This window comes from Rattus rattus, chromosome 1, assembly GCF_011064425.1.
Source record: "Rattus rattus isolate New Zealand chromosome 1, Rrattus_CSIRO_v1, whole genome shotgun sequence".
Classification (NCBI taxonomy): domain Eukaryota; kingdom Metazoa; phylum Chordata; class Mammalia; order Rodentia; family Muridae; genus Rattus; species Rattus rattus.
Window position 1 is genome coordinate 34,051,782 of NC_046154.1, and position 20,822 is coordinate 34,072,603.

A 20,822-nucleotide genomic window follows, 5' to 3' on the forward strand; every position below is an offset into this window, starting at 1 on the left:
AAGGCCATTGTTAAAGCGCGGCCCAGAGTTCTAGAGGTGGATGTAGAAGGAAAAGGTAGCCCCAGAGAAGGGAGCGATAGAAAGTGAGTCATGCGATGTAGAATTTTCTCTCTCTCATCTGACAAGTTCAGGCTCTTCCTTGGAGAGTAAAGTGATTGGAATTGGAGTCTAGGGGAAAAAAAGTCTCGGCCAGCTCAGGCAAACACCCAGGGTATTTCCAATCCAACATGAGGTCTACTCCATCCGTGGTCCTGGAGACAGAAGGCACAGCTGGCTGTATTCTCCAGGCAACCACTTGACCAGTTCCCTTCCTGCCGGGCTGTCCGGCTATAGCCTACTGTCAGAGGTCAGCTCGGTGTCACCAGTTTGGTTCATTGAGACTGGCGAAGCAGCATCGGCTCGGCTCTGTGACAACACAGGACCGTCATGATCTGTCATAATCTGTCTCCTCTACCAGACCACGGACTCCTGGGGTTCGGGGCTGGGATAGTTCCTATCTCTACCACTAGAAACCAACCCGGGGCTAACACATAGCTGATAGGCAGTAATGTCCCTGGCCAGGTGCTCTAAGGATCGGCAGAGATGAGATGAGGTCAGGGAGACCCATGTGGGTGACTCCTTCACTGGTACCTGTAGAAGATAAGGCTTAAAGTACTCATATGGAGAGGCAGGGCATAGAGAGAGACGTCAGACTGAGTCTGAAAAGTTGGCTTCATACGTCACAATTTCTCTCATTATCCTTGAACATCCTTTTATAATGCTGCTGTTGGTAAGATTTGAACGTGCCTGCCCTAATCCTGGGAAGGTAACTGTATCCTTCATCGCTGGTGGGGAGTCCTTGGGGTCTGGAAGCTGCATCCTGGGGCAAGGACATAATGTTCCGCATGGCTGCTGAGCTCTGTTGACAGCCAAAGACACCCCTTATCATCTCTTTGTAGCCTAAGAAGAGTCCTGCTTCAGGTACAGTGAGCATGGTCCCCACTGTTCAGGAACTAAGTCATTAGGTTCCCCCATTGAAGTTATTTCAAAGAGGTGCGCTTAGCATCGGGTCATGATCTAGATTCCACCTTCAACATAGCAAGAACAGCAAAAACTCAGCTGAATCATTGCGACTATATTTAAAGGGACAGTCACAAACTACAGTCAGTGTTTTGTTTTGCTTTGTTTCTAGTTTTCAATAATTAGCTCTTTGAGACCAGAAGCCCAGGGGCTTCCCAGAAAGCAAGCCTTTCCTCTACTCAGTGAGACTCACGGCAGAGCAGATTCACGCAAGGGCTGACACATCCTTCTTCTCACAGCATCTCTAAGACCTTGGGTTGGACAAGCCATTTATAACTTTGGCTGAATGAAATCAAATTACCATGGGCTGGTGTGATGGTTTTTATATGCTTGGCCTAGGGAGGGACACTAATTGGGAGGTGTGGCCCTGGTGGAGTAGGTGTGTCACTGTGGGCATGGGCTTCAGACCCTCACCCTAGCTGCCTGCGAGTGAGAATTCTGCTAGCAGCCTTCAGATGAAGATGTAGAACTCTCAGCTCCTCCTGCACCATGCCTGCCTGGATGCTGCCACGCTCCTGCCTTGATAATAATGGACTGAACCTCTGAGCTTATAAGCCAGCCCCAGTTACATGTTATTCTTATAAGAGTTGCCTTGGCTGTGGTGTCTATTCATAGCGGTAAAACTCTAACTAAGAGAGCTGGGCTTATGGCTTGGTTAGTCGAACACCTATCTAGCATGTACCAGGTCTTAGTTTGGATCTCCAGCGCTGCTTAAACCAAGTGTGGTGGTTCACACTTGCAATCCCAGGACTCAGGAAATAAAGGCAGGAGGATCAGAAGTTCAAGGTCATCCTCAGCTATGTAGTGAATTCGAGGACAGCCTGGGATACATGAGAGCCTGTCTCAAAAGCAGAAACAAAACCTAGGCCATAGAACTCACTTATTATGATCTTCCCTTCAAATGAGGGACCAGCTATGTTGCATCTGGAGTGTGTGGACGTGAGGACAGCAACCTGCTGGTATAGAGGTTGCTGTGGTGACCATAGTTCCTGCTGAACTCCAGGGAGTAGTCTACAACTATGTGAGCTGTCAGGAGTAGGAGACCCCATGCTCCCCCTCTCTGGAGCCTCTCAATCTTCCCTTCTCTCTAGTGCCTGCTGTGTGTACAGGACTACTGCAGTCTTCCAAGGGCTATTTTTGTCTGTACTCACTGCGTACGGACACGACCATGACGCTACAGTAATGGTTCTCAATCTGTGGGTCGCGACCCTCTTGGGGTCAAATGACCTTTCCACAGGCATTGCCTAAGCTCATCAGAAAACACAGATGTTTGCATTATGATTCAAAACAGTCGCAAAATGGCAAGCCTGAAGTAGCTATGAAAATAGTTTTATGTCTGGAGGTCGCTACATGAGGAACTGTATTAAAGGGTCTCAGGCAGCATCAGGAAGGCTGAGAGCCACTGCTCTACGGTGTACCCCATACTAGGAAGAGCAGAATCAGAAAGTGAAACATCCGGCCCTTCAGGCCCTCTGGGAACTCCCTTTGCCTCTTTCTTTCTTCCTTTCTCCTCTCTTCTTTTTCTCAAATTCAATTATCTTTATACTCCATTGGTTTTTGCTTCAGGCATAGACTCCATAATTTCTCTGTCTGCAAAGAGTCTTGGTGTCTGTGGTGTTTTGGATGAGGATGGCCCCCATAGGCTCCTGTGTTTGAGTACTTGGTCCCCAGTTGGTGGAACTGTTTGGAAAGGATTAGAAAGTGTGGACTTTGGGGAGGGGGTGGTGGGCTTTGAGATTTCAAAAGATTGGCACTGTGTCTAGTTTCTTTTTCACCTCCCTCCCTCCCTCCCTCCCTCCCTCCCTCCCTCCCTCCCTCCTGCTCTCCCTCCTTTCCTTCCTCCTCTTCGGCATCTTTCCCTCTCTCTTCTCTCTCTGCCTCCTACTTTCAGATCAAGATGTAAGGTCTCGGCTGTTTCTACCGCCATGCTTTTGATCCACTGTCATGGTCTCTAATTCTCTGAAACTGTAAAGCCCAAAGAAAACACTTTTTAAACAAAAATTGCCTTGGTCATGGTGTCTTGTCACAGCAATAGAAAAATGACTAAGACGGGACCTATCGTCTGAAGGCAGGGCTTCAGAGATGAAGCCAAACACTGCATGGGGCCTTCTCACTCTGACAGTGTGGTTCAGCTTCCTCCTTGCCTGAAATCTGTCCACGAGGACACGAAGTTGTTCTTTACTGAGTTCACCCTCAAGAACCACACGACTGGATTACAAGACAGAACAATCACGCACAAAATTCCTCTAATGTCTTCGGGACATTTATGACTTCATGTTGGGCCACATTTTCAGCTAGCCCCAGCTACATGCGTTCATGGTCTGAGGGTGTCACTTGCCTGGAAGGAGAGATAATTAGAAGACGAGGCAAGGAAAAGAGTGTTCTGGTGTCACTGGCGTGTCCTCAAGGTTCCAAGGAGAGGCCCTCTTTGCTGCATGGATATAGAGAGAAAAGTGTCCACAGATGTGAGAAACATCTGGTCAACACACATGATCTCTCATGCTCCAGTTACCTGCACACCTTCCCAGTTCATGAAGCTCTCTCGTGTCTTGTTTCTTCTGGTTCTTCCAACTCCCTGTGAGGCACCTAGAACCAGTTATACTCACGAGGGGACAGGTGTGCGGAAAGGCCATCAGGAGGGACCAGATAGGACCCCGGGTCATCTGACTCTTAGCCAATGCTCTTTCACTTGCGACAGGCACAAATGTTTGATCACTGAGTCACCAAGTCAAACGCATGTAACGAGGTTAGCAATATTTTACAGGGTGATGACAGTGACTTTGCACTGAGGAATAGAAGAGCTGGAGGTAGGCTGAAGAATTAAGATCTAAATTCACAGTTAGTCCGGGGCCTCAGTAAATGGCCACACACAACCAGTATTAAATATCTAAGTTACAAGATGCCCTCGACACCTGGAGTAATCCATGTAGAAGCAACTTGGAATTTGATATCTTATGTAGTGGGGAGGTAGAGCTTTGTAATTCATTATTCTAATTAGCGAAAATAAAAAAAAATAGAATCACTAAGAAAAACGGACAGGATATTAAGTAATACCATCTTCTTCAGTGCTGATGTACGTCCACGTGGTTGAGAGGAAGTTGTGGGATAATAGCTTGTAAAACAATCTGGAATATTCCGAGAACATTCTTAACCTCTGAGGTTGACAACTGGTCGGATCACTATGCCTTTAGTATACCGTTTTTCGGTGTCCTGATCGTGAGTCTAAAGACCTGGGAGAGCATCTCAGATATTCTTAACTCCTTCATCTCACAAGCACTGTACTGAACACCTGATACGAGCCAGGTCCTAGGCTGGGTGCTGGCTAATCAGTGTCCTTAAGCACCCTCTGGAAGCCCTGCAAAGCCCCAAGTGCATCAGGACTAAGATTCCCAAGCTAGAAAGCCAAAAATGAAACACAACCACATTCTAAGAGTGAGGTGTTTGAGTCTAACTGTGGAGTCAATGGCCTGGTACCCCTAAGCTGGCTGGGCCAAAGAACTGATTATTGACTATTCCTGGATAGTACTGAAAGGCTTCTGGTCCCCCTCCCCTATACCATCCAGATAAACAAACGTGTGTACCTCTAGGTGAATGGGCAGATAATATTGTGACTATAAAGTTCTCAGCCCGTCTGTGCTTCTTACATGGTAACATGTCCCAGACTGTGGGTGTTAAACCAAGAAACAAGCCAATGAGATTTGGTAGACAGAGGATCCAAATTGGTCGCTACGGAAACCTCTTCAATCGTATTCATTGGCAAGCCCTGATTCCAGGCTCTCACTGGTGTGTCACACTGACCTGGCATCGAAATTCTCTGTATTTAAAGTAGGATTTCAGTTCCTGGGAAGAGATTTCCTGGAAAAGGTCAGCTGAGCGCCAGTGCAGCAGGCATAGCCACCTGGCAAGCTTGGACGTGGACCATGGACCTTAGCAAGGAGGGAGCCAAGGAAATGTCGCTATAAGCTCAATATGAGAGTCCCAAGGTCCCCCGGGAGCTTGTGAGTAGGGTAGAATATGGGACATGTGTTAATTTCTGAGAGCAGTGGCAAAATGTTGCTACTGGTGGCTTAGAGCCATAAAAAAATAAAATAAAATAAATAGCACTTTCTTATTGCTTCGTAAGCCGGAAGTCTGAAATCATGTGTGGCTGGGACCACATGGCCTCCCAGGCTCTACAGGAGAATTCTCGCTCACCTCTCCCAGTTCCAGGAAGACCTGAGCGTGAGGTTGTGACCCTCAGCAGTTCACCTTCTCCGCCTGTGGCCTCTGCGTCTCTTCCTGTGTGTGTCTCCTTCCTGTGCTCTTTCGGTTTTAATTCTTGACAATTTCCTACAGGTATGTAATGTCCTGTGATCACGGTCCCCCCGCTCCATCACTCTCCCATGCCCTTCTGCTCCTGATCCCCTTCTTTCCAACTGCCCCCCTCCAACATCCATGTCTCTTTTCTTTTCTGGTCGCGTAGCCGCTGTGTGTGTTCGTGAGTGCAATGGGCATACCATATCCAGAACACAGCACTTCATAGTGCTCCATCCTCGGTTTTTTCTCCCCCTCTTCCTCCATGCACCCTGGAGGTGGCATAAATATCCCGTTTAGGGCTCAGAACTCAACAGTCATATAGTCTTAGCATTGTGGCTATTTGTGGGAATCATATTAACTACCACCTGCTACACCCAACCATGGCCTTCTGACCAGGTTTACAGTACTAAGCTATAGAGAGTGGTTCTGATGTTCTGATTGGGAATGCATGTTGAAGGTCCTGTTCCACAATTGGGTCTTGATCAATCAATAAAGATGCTAGCAGCCAATGGCTTGGCGGAAGAGGCGGGACTTCCAACCAACCCCATCCCACCCCCCACACCGCCCGCAGGCAGGCTAGCAAACGCAGACACAGGAGAGGAGAAAAAGCCACCAGCCATGTGAGATCTTGGGCGGAATGGCCATTGGCAGACCCTACAAGCTACACTAGGCATGTGTGCCTTTCCGTGGAACAGGACAATAATCAAATCGGAGAGTGGTTGGTTACTCCACCTGCACCCCCAACAGTCGGCCACTATTGCACAAGTGGGCGTAACTTGCTTGGCAGGTGGGTATTACATATCCAGGGTCTTAAGATGGATAAGATCACTGGTGGAGTTCTTTCCCCCAGCAGCCCACACAACATCTTCCAGCATTATAAACACTGGCTGGCATCCTCCTTGTGTTCTTGTTATTGGCCTAGGGTCTACCAAGAAAAAAACCAAACTGATCTCATCTCAAGGTCCTTAATTACAGCTTCAGAGACCATTCTGTTCTTCCACACATACCCCCTTCAATTAAGGTCACATTCAGACTAGTATATTTGGGGGAGAAGTACCATTTAACCCATTCTAGAAGTTTGGCGGGCAAGTCCCCACTCTCTGAGATTTCTGTTCACTGATGGCTGCTTACTGCAGTGTTATATAGAGACTGAGTGCAGCAGGGACACAGGCAAAGTCACCCTGCCTTGTTGCTCTGCCTCTTGGGGGCTTCCCTTTGTCCCTTTGTGTCCAGCCTTTTACAAGAAGAAGGATTTCATGATAGAAAACTGAGTTTCCCCCTTGCAGCCACAAGGTCCCTGGCCTTTCCATACCAAACTATACAAGCAGGTGGTTCTGCACACATTCCAAATGTTTTCAGAAGCCACGGGAAGGTAAGCATCTTCGTTTCTTCCAGACCCTTTCTCACCCAGAAGGGCAGATGAGGGTCCTGTTATTTGTATAGATAAGAAAGAGACATGATTCTAGAAATATTAATTCAAGCCAAAGCTTCATGCTTTTCTTTTTTATGTACGAATTATGCAACATAATTGTTTTACAATGATTAATATTATTTCTGGGCCCTAACAAACACCATTTACAATGCAAATCTCCTCAGGGTTCCAGGAAGGTACTGTAATCAGGCAGAGTGTGATGGCTGCCAAGATGGAGGGAGTGTGAAAGGGTCCCCAGGCATGAGCTTGAACCCTTCCCAAAAAGCCCAGGAATCACCATGGCTTCCCCTCCACGTCCGGCGAGGCTTTCGGAGGATTCTCAGGACCAGTTGAGCGGGCATCTCTCAGTTCAATGGCAGTGTCATCAACTCCACTCACTTTCCAGAGGCTTCTCTTCAAAGTCACGTGCTTTTGCTCCTAACCAAGAGAAAGGCACATGACTAGGTGGTGGGAAGATGGGAAATCGGAAAATAACAACATGGGAAAATGTGTCAAAAGTACCCATCTGTTCTAATCCATCCCATCATTAATAACAGCACCTCCCCCTACCCAGAGAGAGAAAGCAGGAGCTTCCCGCTGGGCTGTATCATCCCCCCATTTCTGGGTGTCATCTCCACCAGTCACTCCTGCGGTCGATCCGTGCTTTGCTGTCCTTGGATCCCACAGACGTGTGATTAGCACACACTTTGCACTGCACACCCACTTTCGGTCCCTCCTAGTTCTCACCAGTTAGAAGCCCTCCACGCTCTGCCACCAACAGTCCCTGTGGCTGCTCTAACTCACTTAGCTTCCCACAGAGAGGCTCCTGGGCGGAGAACCACCTCACTCTGCAAATGCACAAAAGGTACAGGCCGCACTCTCCGGAAATGCCTGCCACTCCGGTCAAGAATCCTCCCCACTGCTTGGCTTCTACAGCTCTAATGCCCTGTGCTAGAAGTGTGTATAATTCAGTCTGTGTGACGTTTGAGAGAGAGATTGTACTCTGACATATATACTGCCTAATAACTCGTTAAGGAAACAATGCCGCTGTGGCGTTATAACTGGTTTCCTTAGGAACACGTTAAAGTATATAAGAGAATATGTGTGGGTAATAAAATGTTCTCATTTGAATATGCTGTTTTGTAAAAGCGGGGATTGAACCCAGGGCTTTGCTCCCTTACCAGGGAGCTGCATCCCCAGTTTTTTTTTTTTCATATACAAAAATGTTTAACTCACTAAGTTGCCCAGACTGGCCTTGAACTCACAGAGTTCAAGTACAGAGGGGCTTCCAATTTATGTCCTCCTACTTCAGCCTATGTTTTTAATTTAAAATTTCCATTTATTTACTTATTTTAGTGTGTGTGTGTACTCTGTGTGTATGTGTGTGTGTGTACTGTGTGTGTGTGTGCACACACTCATGCACGCACCTATGGCACGGTGCTTGTGTAGAGGTCAAAGGTCAACTTGCAGGCATTCTCTCCTTCCCTTGTATAGGTCCTGGGCATTGAACTCAGGTCATCAGGCCTGGCATCAGGCACTTCTACCGCTGAGCCATCTCACCAGCCCCCATTTGAATTCTGAATTACATCTTCATATGAGGTAAGAAGTGCAAGTCTAAAAATAACAGAGTCAGCAATCAATTAACGTATCCAGTCATCCCACGGAAGATTGAAGCATGAAAATTCTACTCTTGCTGCGAGTAGGTTGCGATGTTAGACTCTCATCTGACCGTGCTGGTCAGTCCGACTTTACGGAATCACGTAGAAATGGTTTCCTGTTGAACATTGAGCAGCGCGTGGGAACAGCTCACCTGGGCATCCTGAAACGAAGAGAATTTATTCTTAAGGGTCCGATAATCAAAAATATATTACTCTTCTGGTGCTTGAATCTAGCAGCCCAGACTTCCCGATCATAATTTTTTTAGGGCGATGGCTTTCAAACTTGACTTAGCATCAACATCCCCTGAGGGCTTGTTAAAGCATGTGATATGGGACCCCATCGCTCTGACATCTGGGGTCAGTACGATGACTTGGAACTGGGGAAGTCACATTTTTACCTGGCTCCGAAGGCTGCATTTGAAAGCCATGTTCTTGGGGCACCCTCAAAAGGCTAAGCCTGAGCAGTGAAAAAGTGATTCTCTTTCTTCACTTCTCATAAAACATGAAGAACATTAAGCAGAGGGGCCCATTGCACTGGAGAAAGGAAAAGGGTGAGCCTTGCTGCTTTCTGGAGGGTAAACAAGGATTTGGGCCCGGCCACGGGCCAGCATCATGGTCACGGTCCTGTTGGTAGAAGCCACAATCCTCCCTGTTTGCCAGGGCTGTGCCCTGTCAGGTAGTAGTCCCCAGCCCGAGGGACCTACTTTTCAGCCTGCGCCAGTGCTAAGCAGGGCACAGATGGGGGACATTGGTCGAGGTGGACCGGGTCCATTCACTCCTCTGCTAAGGTCAGTCAATAGAAGCTGGGTTTTGCTAAATGTATTCACACACACGGCAGTGACAGGAAAAAGCTGAAATCACAGTCCTCACCCTTTGGCTCGTGATATGGTAATCAGGTCTCCAGGTAGACAGTCTGTTGTTTGGAAAGTGCTAAGTGCCCAGGGCTGGAGCCCCTTGTCTTGCTTCTGGTCCTGCATTTTCCTGGTCTCATCCCTGACCTTGGGCTCCCTTTCCTCTCCACAAGGCTCCCAGCTGTGTTCTCTGACAACCAATCCTTACTCCGGTTCTGCAGAAGTCAACCTGACTAGCTCACTCTTTAATTTCTTTTCCTTTCCTTTTCCGTATGGAATCACTTTCAGTTGGAGAGAAAGGGATCCCCAAATTACTGTTTTGTATCTTACAGAGAAATCACTACCCACAGCTAATTTCTCAACTCCAGCTTCCCTCCTCCGGAAGCTTGCTGTGTCCACATTTCAATTAATTGCCGACTGGCACACGCCTGATTCCAAATATTTGTGCAGTTCCCGAGAAAGCCTCGTTCAGCTAAGTACCTGATCGCGTCAACCTGCTCTCCGGTTCCAACATCTCAGAATATCCAAGCGAGGAAATATGCAAATGCCAAAGTCACCCGGAGAGAATTCATCAGGGGAGGCAGTCACTGGAGGCAGGGAGCAAGGCTCAGATGAAAGATATTATTGCTCACTGGAGACAGGGAAATTGGGGCGGGGGAAGGGATGAAGTAGAGACTCGGAAGACGGAAAATAAAGTATAACAGCTCGGGAGGCTGTTTCCTTGGAGGAAGACTCAGACCCGCTAAGTTTGACATAGGTGATGGAGAACCCTGCAGGGAGACAGGGCTGGTGTTAGGAACAGACAATAAAGGGTGTCTTAGAGAGGTACCCCAAGTCTACACCAAATAAATCCATGCTTCCTTCTTGCCAGTGCCGGGCACAGTGCCGTGTTTTGTAACCCAGAGGAAGAGTCCGGTTACACAGTAACAAAGAGGGCGTGAGAAATGTTACCAACATAGGGTCTAAAATACTGGGAAATACACTAACACAGTCCAACTAGTGACAAGATCATAAGAAATGTGGTCTCTATGCTATATTTCTCTTTACGACCCAAGTTTGCTACAATTAATAAAGATGGTCTTCTGCTCTTCAGATGAAATACCATTTTTTTAAAAAAGGATTCCATGTTTTGTTTTGCTTTTAAAAATTGTTTCGAAGGTAGCCTGCAGTCTTTAAAAGGCTGCTGGTAAAATGCTTAACAGAAGGTGTCTGCCCACAGTTCCACAGCTGACCTGTCCCTCTGATGGACGTTATCATAGAAAGTGAGGGCGTCCGTGACCGTAGCACCGGAGAGGAGGCAGCAGATCTGAGAAAGTGGTGCCAGGTAAGGTTTTTGAATGAACAGTTTGTTTTGCCAAGGCTTGGAACAGGGCAAACCCTGACAATGACGTCCTGCGGGAGTCACGGCAGAGAACAAAGCAAGAAAATCTGACCCTGGTCTGAACGTGTGAGAAAATGAAACGGGGGTGGGGGGGGCCTAGCTTGGGGTTTCTATTGCTACGATGAAACACGACAGCCAAAAGCAACTTGGCGAGGAAAGGGTTTATATCTGGCTTATACTTTTCTCCATAGTTCTCCATCACTAAGGTCACTGAAGGAAGTCAGGGCAAAATCTCACACAGGGGAGGAACCTGGGGGCAGGAGTTGGTGCAGACGCTGTGGACGAGTGCTGCTTACTGGCTTTCTCTTCCTAGCTTCTTCAGTCTGTTTTCTTATAAAACCCAGGATCACCAGCCCACAAGTGGCCCCTCCTACATCAGTCACTAATTTTAAAAAGGTCCTACAAGCCTGCCTACAGCCCCGTCTCATGGAGGCCTTTTCTCAATTGAGGTCCCCTCCTCTCTGATGACTGTAGCTTATGTCAAGTTGACAGAAAACCAGCCAGTACAGGGGTGGGCCTCACTGGACGGTTTCCCAGCAGCCAGCCTTGTTTTAGTTCAGTGACACAAGAAATGGTCCTGTTGAGCTCTGGTGTGAAAGATTCTCCGTCCACAGAAACACCGAAAGCAAAGTGGAAATTCAACAAAGGAAAATACAGGTGCCTCTTGGAAGTTGCCTGGGCCTGCCGAACCCACGATGTGTGAAGGACGTTGTGCCAAGTGTCAAAGGATATTCATGGAAGTGTGAGCAGCTTTAAAGTTAAGGTCGGGCCTCACAACGCTGAGGAAGTTCACTAAGACCCTGAGAAACCTAAGGCCTCTTACAAACCCCGTGACATAACGTAGCCTCCTTAATTGCCACCACACACATACCTGAGGGAAATGACTTATATCAAGTGAATGGAAAAAAATGCTTCCTCGATTTTCTCATTGGAGACAAGCTGCGAACATGTGTAATTATCTTTACTCATTTAATAAATATTTATCGAGTGCCGAACATGGGCTGGGAGGTGGAAATCAGGAATAGACAAAGAAATACTCCCCTCTCTTGAAGACCAGGCAAGCTGGAAAGGTAGAGCTTTTGCTATCTGGTTTAACAGCTGCGTTTTAAATGGCTCAGGAGATCGCAGGGCACAAAAGAGAAGTCACATGACGCAGAGCATCCTATGACGTGATGCCCTAGGTCCCATGACTTCCCAGGGTTCTCAACGCCCTCGCTGTGCTCCACTCATGGAAATCCCACTCACCTCTAAAAGCTGGCTAAGATGTCTCCTCGTCTCCACGGCACTTTCCCCATGCCTTCCATTGGGTTCCCATAGCTCTTGCTCCACTGTGCCTTAAGCTTTCCTGGGGGCTCACCAGGCCTCTCCACTCAATCCTCAGTGCCTCTAGGGTAGAGATGACTCTTGATTCCTCACTGCGTTCTCAGGATAGCGCAGCTGGGGAAATGACGGCAGTAGCTACCAAGATCTGGACACTGTGCTAAATGCTGTTTGAACGATCGCATTGAATCTCTACCAAATGGTTTAAGGTGGATCCTATTGGCCATCTTCGGAGATGGGTAAAGGGATGTAGCTCAGCTGGTGCTTGCCCAGCTAGCACGCATGTGGTTCTGAGTTCCGTCCCCAGCACCACATATAACTGGGTGTGTCTGTAACCTCAGCATCCAGGAGGCAGAAGCAAGAGGATCAGGAGTTTACGGTCACCCTCAGTGACACAGGGGCTACAAAAGACCTCTTAAGAAAACAAATATCTAAAAAATAAGAGAAAATAAATATGAAGAAACAGGTTCAGAGAGAGTGCAGTCTCCAAGTCAAGGGGAGACACAGAAGTTCAGCCCGTTCTCTGCAGTTCCTCCTCCTGCTATGTGCTGTGAGCTGTGTAAGCTTTCTGAGATGAAGGACTGTGTCTGTCCTCCGAAATGTCTACAGCACCCAGCACAGTGTCTGATGCTGTGGGCATTACTAGTCACATGGGGCCACCCTGATTTCACAAGACCATGGAAGCCTCCACACTCACATCATGGATGAACTTCCTACCACAGAGCTGAAGACGCAGACACATTCTCGGGTACCACTTAAATAGCTCTTGCTATTAGGGGAACCTGGTAATGTTCAAGGGCAGAGGTCAGAATGAGCACCGGGTACACTTAAAATAAACCGGAGAAAGCTGAGCAAGCCCGGGTCAGATGGCAACATAATTTCTCAGAGATCATCAGACCAAGCAGGGTTTACAGACTAAGTGATACGGCCAGGTGGAGCTGGGAACACGGCAAAGTGATTGACACCAGGGGCTGAGTAAGGTGGAGTGATGCTGAGCCCTGTGTCAGCATTGAAGTTTAAAGACACCCTTAGGGGAGGCTCACACAGCATGGGGATGGGAGATGCCGCTAAGGCTACTTTTCTTGGTTAGCGTGACTTGGGGACGCTCAGGGTACTGCTTTAATGACCAGTTCTCATGTCCCTCCTCTACCCAGCTCTCACCTCTTCCCTCAGTCTCAAGGTAAGAGACCCAGGTTTTCATAAGCTCAGGAGGAGCAAAGGAGGGACAATCTGGTAGGAAATCCAGCCTCTGGTTTTGTTTTTGCTAAAACAAAACAAAGCAAAAAGAAAAGAAAGAAAGAAAAGAAAAGAATAAGAAAGAAACCAACCAACCAACCAAACAAACAAACAAAAAACCAAAAAACAAAAACAGAAAAACAAGGGTGATTTTGCTGGTTTCGAACTCATTGTGTAGCTGAGGCTGTCTCCACACTCTCAGCAATCCTCCTGCCTTAGCCTCCCGAACACTGGGGTTACCGACATGAGCCACCACGCCCTAGCTCTTTATTCTTGATGTATTCCCCGAACTCCAGCCAAGAGACGGCTAGACGGAGAACCGTCTAAGGGGCTGGCAAACGCACTCCGTGCTTTCCACCAGGTCACCACCGTGGTTCGGAATTGCTGCTTGGATTTACGGCGTGGGAGAAAGCACGCCTTCCCACGAACTCGCTTTCTCCACTGCACACTGAGAACTAGGTGGCCCACTCGATTCCTCTGCTCACCGCCTCGTGAGAGGCTCAGAGAGAAGCCCAGGGCTTGCATCCCATTCTTCCTGACAAGCCTCCTACAGATGGGAAAGGGCTGTTAACCCTCCAGTACCTGTGGTTGTGCTCAGCACGGAGGAGACTCAGTGGACATCGGGAACGCCAGCCCGGTGTCCCCAGTGTCCCCGTTTCCACTCCCTGATTTTCTCAAAATCTCCTGATTTTGATATGTGAAAGAGTTCGTGTGTGCTCTTATTGTCGCCGGCCTCAAATCCTTTCTGTAGGCAGGCAGGGAATAAATGAATAAATAAACAAATAAATGCATCGTGGATTTCCTCCTGCCTGCGGGTACCTGTGCAGGGTTTTGTCAGCTCTGTTTGCAGAATATCCACCCTAACAGATAGTGAGTGAGTGAGGAGACATCCGTTTGTGAGCGCAGCCGGTTCTCGGTATTTTTTTTTTTTTTACCAGACAAGCTTGGGTGCTTCAAGTAAATTCCCCTTTGATTGGTATGTTCATCAGTTGGACTCTAATTGGTGCAAACAGGTAATTTGGAGATTACAAGATTTATTCTTCTATAACAGTGATTACTGATTGCTAATGATAGAACTGATTTTTAGGTGCTTAAAACCTTGACAGTTACAATACTCCTGTGATTTGCTACATCGTCTTAGAGACAGCTTTCTACTGATCCCCGAGGACAGAGGCCACGTCCTCCCTGAGCTTTGCCCAGTGCCCCGTGGGTGTATGTGGATGTGTGTTTGTGAATATATATGCTTATTAATATTAATAATAACAGCCACGAGAGGACGGAGCATCCACGGGAGTACTGAGTCAAGCAATCTGCTTGCGATTTCATGGGTTTTAAAAATGTACACCTCCTCTCACCGATGCCTAATTCAACAGCACATCAGGATCATTAGCTCTGGATAAATTGGCCTTAAAGGCACGTCATAAAAGGACCAAGTTGTAAATGCTCCTCCCTGACATTTGGAGAGATTCTGCCTCGGAAGCATTGGGAGAAACTGCAGCTCTGAAGTGGAAGTCGCTGCCTGGCTGCCACCTCAGGGGAAGGAGCTAAACAAAGCCGCCCTGGCCTGCTGCCAGCTTGGGAGCCAGGCACCGCCTTTGGGCGCCTTCCCTGGTTATTCCCTGCGAGCAGGCCAGGCACCGACATGTCAACACGCCGTTGTGTGAAGGGAATGGAAAGTGGCAATGCCCAGACAGGAAAGCTGCCTCCGCCCAGAGTGCCAGGCACATAGGGTGTGGGGATCTAGTCCTACTGGGGGTAAGCTTGGTCCCCATGCACGCTTCTCAGTAAGGAGACCACAGTGATAAACTTGGACCTCCTTATTCACACGTGGGCACCAATGGCTACCGTCCCACACTGTCCCTGAACACAGTATCAACTCCTCCAACCTAGCACCTATTTAAATGTCCTTCTTGTTAAGACATCGATTGAGTAAGGACAGACTCGAGGTCTCCCATTTCTAGCCCCTGAGCTCACATGCAAGATGTGTGCTGTCAGGGGTTCTGGGGTGGGGGCGTTCCCTTCCTTGGGCTTGCCTTCCCATGCAAGGCCATGACCTGTTTTGGGGTAAGCCTGAGGGCTCTCAAAGGGGCGGCTGTCCTGTCCATCTTTCTCTGAGTGGTGGCTCTTGTTGAACATGGGTGCTCTTAAGAGTTTGTAAGCTCAAAAAAGATGAAAGCCTTTGATGTCTCCCTCCCTGACTCAGGACACTGCCTTGCATACAAGGTGAGTTTAGTAAACTGACTTTTGACTCAGGTTAGATGATCTCTTCCAGGCTACTGAGATCTCTTTGACCTTTAACCCCAGGGATAAAGAAACTCAGGTTGGTATAGGTAGAACTTAGAGTAGGAGCTTTCGGTAAGGGGCTGAGGCAGGCAGCATGCGGCTAGCGTGTGACCTGCACGGAGCAGTAGTTAGTCCCAGGTCCAGTCATGGTCATGATGGGAAACAGTGGGGGCTGTAGTGTGCTCTGTTTTAAAGTGAGGCTCTTCCACGTCTTAGGCATTTTAAATACCTTAACTGATTACATTTTTTTACAGTCTATTATGGGCTTATTGGAACACTATCCTGTCTTAAGTCAAGGACCTTCTAAGCAGCTAGGCCTTTTGTTTTCAGAAAAGATCAGATCTTGAAATTAAGCTCAGTGCTCATGCTACCCAGATTTCCTGCCTGTCTGTGATGTGTACACAGCCTCTGCCCTTCTCATACCTGACTCTGGGCCCCAGTGGAATTTCCACACCCTACCTTCATGTAGCCCTTTACAATATAAAACCCTTTCAAATACACAACCAGATCCTTCCAACTGTTTAATTGCATTCTTGTTCCTATTTTACCTAAAATCCTGGATGACATGACCTATCTAAGGTTTTACAGCTAACAGTGGGAAGGGGAGCTGGGCCTCAAACCCAGGGTTTTTGATGACACGTCCAACATCTGTGCTGTTTGCCAAAGCTGCCTCTCCTGGATCTGCTCTGTGGAAATGAGTCTAGCACCTCTCTTTGGTCCATTGCTTCTAGACACAGGTGACTGTAGGGAGCTCTGACCTTGACTCTCATGCAACCCTGAAGACACACCTATCAGAGTGTTCCAACACTGTTTTGAAGAACTTCTAAAGGGTTGGCTTGTGTGAGGCTTTCTGCAGTGTCGGTTGGAAATAGAGGGGTTGGAGTGTGTGTGACAAACTCTGATTTGACTTGCATATCATACTGTGCCCCTCAGACTGAACTCCAATCTGACACACACACACACACACACACACACACACACACACACACACACACAGTTTCTTCTTTTTGGAGGTTCTTCTTTTCTCCAAAGTGTAGTTACAGCAGAATTCATCTCCTCTGACAGAAGCAAGGAGTCATTCAGTCCACTTCCCTCACCTGACTCGTGCTTTCTCCAGAAACACAAAAATACAATGCTTTAGACGGCCCCAGCTGACTCCCTTGGCTTCTGTTTTCATGGGGGTACAGACACAGAGACACAGAGACAGACAGACAGAGAGACAGAGACAGACATAGAGACAGAGACAGATCATCAACCAGTGACTATCACCTGGAGACCATGCTGGTTGTCTCTCAAAACTCTTCAGGCAGGTCAACCACACTACCATTCTCGGGAATTTTCTGCCTAGAATCAAATAAGAGCTTGACCCACCACAAGGGGAAGAGGCAGATCATAACTCTCTCTTTCCCTCCCTTCTTTCCTCTTTCCCCTCCCTCTCTCCCACTCTCCCTTCCTCCTTTGTTCATCCATTACCTTACCCCCTTCCCCAGGGTCTTGCTAAGTAGCTCAAAGGATCCTTGAACTTTCAGCAAACCCCCTGCCTTAGCCTACCCAGTGCTGGGCTGGCGGGCGTGCATTAGCACAACAGGCTCAAGTGTCCCTCTCTTAGTGATCACTTTGGGTCTAACTGTTCCGTGTTGACTTGGCCTCTTCATAATGCTACATCAGCCATTACATAAGCCAAGGCAGGTCTCTCTTACTCTCTCTCTCCCTAAAGAGCTTTTAACACCGGCAAGTGTTGTCTAACACACAAGAAGAGATCAATAATTGCCTCAGATCAGCCTCCTCTGGGCAGTGGCTTTGATCACAACCTCTTTACAGTATCCATGTTGCAGCACTACCTCTCGTTCCCACCCCCACCCCCCCAGCACAAAGACTTTGATATGATCAGCAGCACCCCGTCATTTTGAGCAATGCCCATTCACACGCACACCCAGAGTCTTGCTTCAGGACGGCTTGAGTCATCATTTCGCAGTCTTTTATCAGCCATCTGCAATCGGCTCCAGCCAAGCCGAGTCTGTGGTAGGATGCCGAGAGCCCGAGAGTGTCTTCAAGGTGAGGTTTGGCTCTGCTGACTTCAGGGAAGAACCTGGGAGATCTTCCCAGGAGAGCAGCTGGCCCCTAGCCCAGTGAGCTTGTCCCTATTGCTGTGTGGCCTTGAGTATTCAGGCGCTCAGCTGCCAGGGTCAGGCTCCAATCTCTACCACTCCGGTGGCATGGAAGATTGGAGAAGGCAATGGGCCAGATGACTTCATGAGTCTCTTGCACCCTCCAGGGGCTGCTCTTGACTATGACATCATACCAGTGGAAGTGGGTGGGCCCTGACAATTATTCCAATTTGAAGAAAAGACTCTTAGAACTATTCCTATTTGCCTATTCTCTTCCTCTCCCTACCCTCTCTTCTCTGACCCCATAAGCCAAGACTAGGGCAGCTCTCCCCCTCCCCCAGCCCCACCCTCAAGACCGTTTTCTCCTGAGGATACAGGAGAGGGTACTTCAGTCCTCAGGGGCACCTTGAGGAGTGAAGCACGTCTTTCTTGCGTCAGGGAAGAAGAGTGACTGGGTGAGAACATGCCTTGGCAGAGGAGAAGCACTCCGATGGTTAGATCCAGTATCTTTTCTAGCATCAAACAGCACCGGCCGGCACAGGCCCAAGACTCTAGACTTCACTGAAAACGACAGCCAACTCCCTTGAGGCCACAGCAAAAACTCCCCACCTCAGTGAGCTCAGGGGACCAGGATGCCAATGAGACAACCCTGAAAGCCCATCCTGAGGGTACCCAGCCCCAGAGAGGCGAGTCCTGGCCCCATCCCCCTTTGCTTTTGAGCATCCCCCACTTTGACCTCAGTGGAAAGATGGCAGTGGCTCCAGACCAACCAGGAACCTTTGTGCTTAGCCTGGTGGACACAGCGCAGACTTCCTGGGCTGCGCTCTGCACTGCGGATGGTTTACCAGGCTCAAGTGGGCACCAGGGGCCTCTACAACCAGTCGTTTCTGTTGCCACCTCTTCTACTTGTTCTGTGGCTCAACTCCTTCAGGGAGATCCTTCTGGTGCAAGTGTCAAGGGGAAAGTCACTGCATTCGTTTCCTAGGGATGTCCAAACAAAAGACTGCAAGCAACAGAAAACTAGTCTCTCTCTTCTGGAAACTCGAAGTCTAAAGTCATGAGGTCATCAGCAGGGCCATGTTGCTCTAAAGACGCTCGGAAGGAGTTCTCCACTAGGCTCTTGGCTTCTGGTGGGCCCTGCAATCCTCAACCCTTGGTGTCCCTGAATTTACGACTGCGTCTTTCCACACCACAGGTCCATGTCTCCACCACCATAGGTGGTCATCATGTAGCATACCCAAGTGCGTTGACATTGGACTTGGGGTGCACACTAATCAAGGATGGCCTCGATTTGACCTAATATTGTATCTGGAAAGACCTTGCTTCTCTGGACCTGTTCTGAGGTTGAGGCTGAACACCAATGACACTAATCAGCCACAGTTGTCCCAGCTTGAGGACCCGAGCCCAACAGCTGGCGTCTTTACCGCATGTACCACACACAGCCCAACCTCTCGGAATACAGAGTGAGAGCCCTTGGGTGTGCTGGGTACATGGAGACTCTAACAGGTCTGGAACAAGAACATTCTAGGTCCTAAGTCAGGTAGATAACTATATAGCCTCTGGCATGGAATCATTGTTCCTGATAGTCACCCCCTCATTTGGTCTTCACGACACCATCTTGGAGCAGGAAGAGCAGGTGACGTAAGGTCCGAACGACAGAGGAAACTGAGCCTTGCCGAGGCGCCCAGGTCATCTTGCTGGCTGGAAACAGGACTGGGATTAAGATCGGAGTTTCCTCATTTTCTGTCCAGTACTTGCTCCATCCCCCAGTCTATAAACTGAATTTACATAAGATCAGGGCAGAAGACTCCACCAGAGAAAATGAACAGCTTGCATCTGAAGGTCTTTCCCTTAGCTGGTTTTGTTTTTAAGACAGAGTCTCATGTGGCTGAGGCCGGCCTCAGATTTGCCGTGTAGCTGAGGATGATCTTGAACTTCTGATCTTCCTGCTCCCACTTCCGGGCTGCTATGAGGACAAGAATGTACCGCCATGCTTGAGATTGAACCCAGGGCTTTGCGCATGCTAGGCAAACACCCTATCAACTGAGGCAAATCTAGAGTTTTAAATGTCTAGGGTATTTATTAACTGTTCAAGACTGAGTTTACTTATATAATAGACACCAGGGAAATAAGAATCCTTCATCATGGGGAAGAACAGAATACTTAAACACACAAGACAGAATGCTACATTGTGACAGGAGACTGAAGTGGGGGATGAAACGGGTCATTGGCACAGCATGGAGAGGAATTAGAAAGGGCTTGGAGAGGTGACAAGAGTTTAGTAGCCGTCTATAAGAATATCGGTGCTCCTGGGTCAGAAAGAGTAAAGAGTGGTGTGTAGACAGTTGGAAATAGGAAAATAAACTCTCTTTAGATAATGAATGTTCGTCAGTGTTAGATAGCAAGACTTTGACCAAAATATTATGAACATTCAAAACCCAAGGGATTGTTTGTAGAAGTCTTTAGTGGTAAAGGATATTGGTGTCTAAAAGTCACTGTGAAATGATTTATAGTATGAGTGTGTATGTGTATGTGTGAGAGAGAGAGAGTGTGTGTGTGTATGAGTGTGTGTGTATGAGTGTGTGTGTGTGTGTGTGAGTGTGTGTGTGTGTGTGTGCACATGCGTGCTCTGGGTGGTGAGTTTGCTGTGTTCTGTGTGGGTATGCTGGATGGGTGTGCGGGGTGGCTGTATTGGCTGTATGCTGGGTGGGTGTGCTGGGTAGGTGTGGTAACTGTATGTCGGGCGGATGTGCTGCCTGTGTGCTGGGTGAGTATTGGGTGGGTGCTGGGTGGGTATGGCCTGTGCAGAGAAAACTAGAGCTGTTGCTGCTGGAAATGTCAGCGGAGACATGGTTGCTACAAGACCTAGTCAGCTATCCCGGGAGATGGCTCTCAAAAGAGTCCCAAGCAGGAGAATTCATTGAGTTCCTACTTGCGGAGGGCAGCAAAGCTTCCGCAGTGTGTAAGAGTGGGGGCGCTTTGTGCTATGTGCCTCAGTTGTTAGTCATGGGTGATGCTCAAAGGCCAAAAAAAAAAAAAAAAAAAGAATGCATTTTATGCATTAGAGTGGTTTCAAAGTTACGTGCTCACCACACCACACCACACCACACCCACATGCTTGTATTCAAATTGCTTTACTGCACTTCAGTGTTTCTAGTGATCGGGAAGCACACCCATGTGTGCAGCTCCTCTCCTCAGCACCACAGCCACGAAGGGGAT